Source organism: Asparagus officinalis, chromosome 4 (genome assembly GCF_001876935.1).
Source record: "Asparagus officinalis chromosome 4, Aspof.V1, whole genome shotgun sequence".
Lineage (NCBI taxonomy): Eukaryota > Viridiplantae > Streptophyta > Magnoliopsida > Asparagales > Asparagaceae > Asparagus > Asparagus officinalis.
The window spans coordinates 9864602-9872415 of NC_033797.1; the positions used below are offsets into that span (position 1 = coordinate 9864602).

The following is a 7814-nucleotide window of genomic DNA, read 5'->3' on the forward strand; positions in this document are numbered from 1 at the left end:
AGAGCCAGCGGTCGTCGAAGCAAGGAAGACAACGAGGGAGATCGGGTGCCAGAGGAGAGGGAGGAAGACGACGAGGAGGACTACGATGGAGTAGTTCATGGCGAAGTAGGGGAGGTTGAGGTTGGGATCATGTCCTAGGTCGTAATGATTTGGGGGAAATTTTGAGATTTTTAGGGATTTGGCGGAGTTTGATTAGGAGGAAGTCAACAGAAGAGGGAAGGGGATTGGGAGATTTGGTTATTGGTGTTATAAGTACATTTTAGGGTACATTTCATAAATACGCCTGAACTTTGGGGTTTTAGGAATTTGGCTTCACTTAACAATGGTATGCTTATTTTGTAGTGATAATTTTTTATAAAAGTCCCTCAACTTCACAAATATTTATATTAGTTAGTCAATTAATAAATACTTGCAATTATTTCCTCAAATCCTTTAAATTTTCAAAATTACTTCATCAAATTAATAGTAGTCTAATCAAATCTTTAGACGTTTGGAATTACCCCTTAAATGTCCATAATTAGTTGAAAGATTAGTCCCTTCTAAATATTTTGCAAATTACCCCCTTAAATTTAAAACTAGTCCCCCAAATCTTTAATCACTTGCAATTTTTCACTCAAATGTTCATATTTTGAAATTAGTCTCTCAAATGGTGGGTATTCTCACCCCACTTATGTTTCGCAATAATTTTGTCCTATTTGTGACGCAGACGTAGAAACGGGGAGGCCGATCAGATATCGTTTTGATGCCGACGAGCCCTGACAATAGCAGATAATTCACGAGCTTGAATCCACAAGCTCTAAGTTTCTCAAAGTTGAGAACGAAAACAAGGAGAAAAATTCTCTTAATAAAATAATTGAAAAGTTGATTTACAATTTACAAAAGGAACTAATATTTATAGCCAACTAAATTTATCATTCCTAACTCTAATCAAAAGAAAACTCTTAAGTCTAAAAGGAAAATACCAAATCCCAAAAGGAAACAATAAAAAAAAGGAACTCTTTCCTAATCTGAAATTCGAGTCGACACGAGGCGTGACGAGTAGTAACGTCTTTCGTGTCGACTGGACATGAGCCGACTAACATGTGTCGACTGGGACGTGTCGATTGGCAGGTGTTGACTAACACCGCCCTTCGTATCGACTGAGGCGTGTCGTTTCGTCCTGTCGATTGGGGTCTCGACTGGGATCTCGTCCTATCGACTGGGGTCAGAATCTCGTCTCGTCTGGTTTGTTGTCGACTCGTCTGGTTCGAGTCGTCGAGTTTGGTAGATCTCCTGTTTCAGTCCTTCCTTCTTAGAAAGAACTCGTCTTTGAGTTCGCATCACTTGAATACAACTCGGTTGAAGGATGACAGTCAGAAATATCCGCCACGTTGAATATCGTCGACATAGTCATTTCTTCAGGAAGATCCACTACATATGCATTATCATTGATCTTCTTAAGAATCTTGAAGGGACCATATCGTTTCGGCTTAAGCTTGCTATAAGTTTCAGCCGGCATCCGTTATTTCCGCAAGTAAACCATCACCATGTCTCCTTCATTGAACACCTTAAATCGCCTCTTCTTGTCTGCTCGCACCTTGAATTTTGCGTTGGCTTGCTCAAGTTTTGTATGCACTTCTTCCTGAATATTGATTGCATTCTCGGCCAATGAACTTGCTGCCTCGATGACCTTGCTACTTGTCGGCAACTTCAATAAATCTTGGAAATATCGATGTGTCTTCCTGTAAACAATGGAAAAAGAAGACATACCTGTGGAACTATGAACAGTCAAGTTGTAGGTGAATTCAGCTTGAGGGATAGATTGATCCCACATCTTTGGCTTCTCTCCACATATGCATCGAATCAAATTTCCTAAGGTTCGATTGACCACTTTTATTTGTCCATCCGTTTGAAGATGTGTTGTACTAGAATACTTCAATGAAGTGTCAAATTATCGTCATAAAGTACTCCAAAAACTCGTCAAGAAACTAGTATCCCTATCCGAAACAATCGAACTAGGAACTCCATGTAGCCGAACCACTTGAAAGAATAGCCGTGCAACATGTGGTGCATTCGAAGTCTTACGGCACGAGATGAAGTGAGTCATCTTAGAAAAACGATCCACTACCAGGAAGACTGAATCCACACCTCTTTGTGTTTGGGGAAGTCCCAACAGAAAATCCATACTCAAATCTTCCCATATATCCTTGGGCACAGGTAGAGGAGTATACAAACCAGTATTCTGCACTTGTCCCTTTGTAATTTGGTACACTTGACAGCTCCTCACAAGTGTTGTCACGTCCTTCCTCAAACTTGGCTAATAGTATTTCTCTTCAAGAGTCAATACAGTCTTGTCTCGCCCAAAGTGTCCAACAAGCCCGTCACCATGTAAGTCTCGAACTATCTTCTCCCTTAATGACGTTCTGGGAATACAAAACTGATTTCCTTTAAACAGAAAGTCGTTCATGATAATATAATCTCCTGCGGGTTGTCTTGTCGAACACTTTGCTCAAATCTTCTGAAAGTCTTCATCATCAACATAAAGCTCTTTCAAACAGTCAAAAGCAACAACTTCACCTCGCAACACGCTCAACAAGGATACCCGCTGACTCAAAGCATATGGTACCTTATTGTCGACTCCTAATTTATGTCGCAAAGTAAAATTAAACTACTCAAAATACGAAGCCCAACGTCTATGCATTTTGTTGATATGCCATTGATTCTTGAAGTGTTGAAGAGACTGATGATCGGAGTAAATTACGAAGTCGTTAGCAATGAGGTAACTTTCCCAAGTCTTCAAAGAACGATAAACAACATATAATTCCTGCTCATAAGTACTCCACTTCTGCTGAGCTTCATTCAACTTTTCTCTCAAGAAAGCAATATGGCGCTTCTCTTGAGAGAGGACTGCTCTAATACCTACACCATACGCGTCGCACTCAAATTCAAAGAGCTTGTCGAAATCTGAAAACATTAATATAGGTGCAGTAGTAATCTTCTCCTTGATAAGGGCAAAAGCTGCATTTGCTTCTTCGGTCCACTCGAAACACCCTTCTTCTTCAAGCTATTCGTCATGGGAGCAACTATAGAACTGAAATTGCGAATGAAACATCGATAAAAAGATGCTAACCCATGAAAGCTCCTTACTTCAGTAACACTTTTCGGAGTCGGCCAATCTTTGATTGCTTTGACTTTATCTTCGTCAACCTGGATCCCTTGCGAGCTTACCACAAACCCTAAGAACACTAACTGAGTCGTCAAGAACACGCACTTCTTAAAGTTGATGTAAAGCTCGTTCTCCTTTAGCACTCGAAAAACTTCTCAGAGATGCAACATATTCTCCTGTTCATCTTGGCTATAGATGAGAATGTCATCAAAGTAGACGACTACAAATCTTCCCAAGAAAGGCTTCGGAATTTGGTTCATCAAACGCATAAAGGTGCTTGGAGCGTTCGATAACCCAAAAAGCATCACTAACCATTCGTAGAGACCCTTACTGTTTTTGAAAGCAGACTTCCATTCGTCACCAGGTCGGATTCGGATCTGATGATAGCCACTCCTCAAGTCGATCTTCGAAAAGATGCTCGCATCTCCCAACTGGTCTAGCATGTCATCTAACCGAGGAATGGAAACATGTAGCGAATTGTGATCTTGTTAATGGTTTGACTGTCCACACACATCCGCTAACTTTCGTCCTTCTTTGGTGTCAACAGTGCTGGAACTGCGCATAGACTCATACTCTTTCGAACGTGACCCTTCTTAATGAGGTCCTCAATGGTATCCTGTAGGATCTTTTTCTCCTGTGGGTTCATACGATAGTGAGAAAGATTAGGAAGCACTCAACCCGGAATGAAATCAATGTGGTGTTGAATATCCCTCATGGGAGGAAGTCCCTCTGGCAGCTCTTTAGGAACCAAAATTTCAAAGTCCTTAAGCAGTGACCTCATCTTCTCTGTGATCTCAATGAGTGTCTTCACTTCTTCCTTCACTACTAAGGTAAACCTCTGTTTTAACTCCTTTGACTCGGCTAGAAATTTATCCTTGTTGCAAAGAGATATTCGTTTGGACTTTTGATCTTTAGGGTGCTTTGGAGAAGGTGGAATAGGTGGTAGGATGATCTTCTTATTATTCATACGAAAGAATATCCATTCTTCTTGCCGCCATGCTTAGCATCGACGTCATACTGTCACGGTTGCCCCAACAATACATGGCATGCATTCATGTCCACAATATCACAAGTAACAGAGTCATGATACGTCTTCCCTAGTGATAGTGGCACACGACATAATTCAGTCACCTTAACAGAGGGGTCCTTCTTGATCCATCCTATAGTATAAGGTACGGGTTTTGTTTCTGTTGGTAAGTGTTCCACCAAGGCCTTCGACACAATATTCTTACAGCTTCCGTTGTCAATGATGAGGGTGCACACCTTGTTGTTGACTGAACACCTAGAAAAGAAGATTTGATGTCGTTGTGATGAATCTGGAGTCTTCTAGGCGCACAGGAGTCGTTGAACAACACACGACACGTTATCGCCCTCAATCTCGGCAACCTCTTCCTCATAATCTTCGTCAGATGTTGTGTGTCCGTCTTCTGCCTCTTCATAATCCGCTAGATTAACCTTTCGTCGCTGCGGGCACTCGTTGGACTTGTGTTCTGGTTGGAGACATTGGAAACACTTTCCTGCAATCGGCTTAGCATACTGATTTGATTGAGTCGTTTGGGGTGGTGGTTGAGTTGTCGACCGCTTAGTTGATTGTGGTGGATTAGACCGATCAGTCGTCCTTGGCCCTGCCGACTCACCTCTTGCCTTCTCGACCAAACTTTCCTGATCGGTTCGCCTAAAAGGTGGTGTTTTGGAGGCCAACCGTTCCGCCTTTAGAGCCATATTGTAGGCTGTCCACGGAGTATACATTGTGGATGACCACCTTCTCTTGAATTGAGTACTTTAAACCGTCGATATACTTGGCTGCGAGTTGTTCCTCGCTCATCGATAAATCGCAACGAGAAGTAAGACGGAAGAACTTTTCGGTGTAGGCGCTTACTGATCTGATGCGTTGATGGCATTGCTTGAACTGGTTGTAAAGGATCTGTTGGTAGTCGGATGATAGTAACCTAGCCAGGAGTAATTGTTTCATGCGTCGCCAAATCCGAACTGGTTGCTTACCTTGTCGTCGCCTAATGTTTTAAGTCTGATCCCATCATGCCGCGGCTCCTCTTTAAGACGATATGCTACAAACTTCACCTGGTTTTCTTCGGGCATATTAGCCATCTCAAAGAACTTCTCCACTTCATATAGCTAATCCAAGAAAGCCTCTATGTCTAGATTTCCTCAAAATGAGTGGAGTTCTACCTATATCTGGTACTCTTGGTCGTGATGATGTCTGCCCTGTCGGTGATAATTACGACGAGGGTTGAAGCCTCTGCCTCGACCTCTGCCATAAGATCACCCTCCTTTGCTCGAGACGTTGTCGTACCATGGTCCCTCAAATTGGGCACCATAGTCTGCTCCTTCGTCACTGGATTCTGCTCGAGACGTTGTCGTACCATGGTCCCTCAAATTGGGCACCATAGTCTGCTCCTTCGTCACTGGATTCATCATGTGGAGGGATGGTCCCTCAAATTGGGCACCATAGTCTGCTCCTTCGTCACTGGATTCATCATGTGGAGGGGGTTGGTTAGGATATCGTCTATGATGTTGAGGGGGTTGATATGGAGGAGGTTGATACGGAGGGGGTTGATATGGAGGGGTTTGGTTTGGACGTGGTTGATATTGAGGGGATGAACTGGAGGGGGTTAGGGATTGTACAGGGGTAAATGTCGGGGTAGCCTAACTCTAGGTTTGCTTAGGTGAAGACCGTCGGTGAAGTTATTCCTATTGTTGAGGTGAAGGGTAAGTCCTTCAATGGCTTGTTGAAGGTTCTGAAGTGACGCCTCCAACGTGTCAAATTTTCTATCCATAGAATCCATCCTTGCGGAAAGATTCTGTAGAGAAAGTTCATTCTCACCGTCATCTGCCATTGTCGAGGATGTTGAAGCCGAAGTTCTAATACCACTTGACGCAGATGTAGAAACGAGGAGGCCGATCGGATATCATTCTGATGCCGACGAGCTCTGACAACAGCAGGTAATTCACGAGCTTGAATCCACAAGCTCTAAGTTTCTCAAAGTTGAGAACGAAAACAAGGAGAAAAATTCTCTCAATAGAATAAATGAAAAGTTGATTTATAATTTACAAAAGGAAATAATATTTATAGCCAACTAAATCTATCCTAACTCTAATCAAAAGAAAACTCTAAGTCCAAAAGGAAAATACCAAATCCGAAAAAGAAACAATAAAAAAATGAACTCTTTCCTAATCTGAAATCCGAGTCGACACGAGACGTGGCGAGTAGTAACACATTTCGTGTGGACTAGACATGAGCCGACTAACATGTGTCGACTGACTCCCTTTGTGTCGACTGGGACGTGTCGACTGGCAGGTGTTGACTAACACCACCCTTCGTGTCGACTGGGGCGTGTCGTTCGTCCTGTCGACTGGGGTCTCGACTGGGATCTCGTCTTGTCGATTGGGGTCTCGGAATCTCATCTCGTCTAGTTTGTTGTCGACTCCTCTGGTTCGAGCCGTCGAGTTGTAGATCTCCTGTATCAATTTGGGTGGTAAGCAAGCACACCATAGTGACCACAACCATGGTTTCTTCTATTTTTTAGTTTGAACCAAACACTAAAAAAAAGAGGGAATCAATTCACACATCAACTACTTTCAATTGAACCAAACTAATGAAAGTGATGGAAAGTAATTACGCCCCATGTTTTTTGGCGAAACAAACACAAGAAACACTCTTCCAAGAATGTGATGGAAACACTAAAAAGTGAAGGAAAGTGGGTATTTGGAAAATGAAGGAAAGCAACCAAACATTCCCTAGGGTAAAACTGTAAAAAGAGTCAGAAAAAATCACTCAGGGGGTCTGTTCGCAACAATAAAACAACAGGTTTTCTATCTGCAATTTGGGTGTCTATCTGCAAATAATCCTTAATTTCTTAAGATACTGAATGATTATATTTCTATTTACAGGGAATGTTAATGAAGGGATATCCATCATGGATTTGGTCCGCTCCATTTTTAAACCTCTTCAGTGCCCTTCAGTGCTTTACTGTTGCCATTGCAGTTAAGAGGAATTTGAACAAATGGAAGCTACACTGAGATGAAGAACTGCTCGCAATAGCATGTAATGTAAATGAATTTGACCACAACACTACTTATTTCCCTTCGAGTTTGATTATGGTGTGAGATATGTATGTATTTCATAAATAGTACTACACTAATTGATAGGAGAAATTATTTTCCTTTTGAGTTTGATTATCGTGTGTGATATGCTTGCATTTCATAAATAACGGCCGGTTTCGCAACTCCTCCCATTTCGGGAACCAGCCTAAACAATTTTGGTTATGGCTGCTGGGGGATGGTCTTTTTTTTTTTACTTTTCTTTTTTTTTTTTTTTTCATGTGTGCTGGTGGGTGGGTGTGGGGAGTCTGGAACAACCCTTCCCCAGTTAAAGGACAAAAAAGTTGGCCTAACAAAACCAGTTTAAGTCCTGTTCCAGTTATTTGCCAAACTTGGATTAATCCTTTACCACTAAATCGATTTAACTCAAGTTGCCAAACATGCCCTGGTACTACCCAAGCAAAGGAATGTAATTTTTTCCTAAGTAATCAATAAGTCATTTACTTGCATCGATGATCATGGCTCAATGAGTTCAAAATTGAGACTGCAGGATGTGTTGGTGTAAGCACTTTTGTTATGCTTGCAAACTTGGTGTATTCACTAAAGAGTC

The 7814-nt window shown here is 42.0% G+C and overlaps 1 protein-coding gene across 7 annotated transcripts in view; it reads left to right on the plus strand.

The window, feature by feature from the left end:
* LOC109836572 (WAT1-related protein At5g64700-like) overlaps positions 1 to 7814 on the plus strand; it is a 28769-nt gene that overhangs the window by 10987 nt on the left and 9968 nt on the right. For 6 of the 7 annotated variants that reach the window (XM_020404520.1, XM_020404516.1, XM_020404517.1 and 3 more), the window contains one exon: positions 7055 to 7208. The gene's annotated coding sequence lies outside the window, so the exon portion shown is untranslated. Of the gene's footprint in view, positions 1 to 7054; positions 7214 to 7814 lie in introns of all 7 variants that reach the window. The other variant, XM_020404515.1, reaches the window with a different exon arrangement.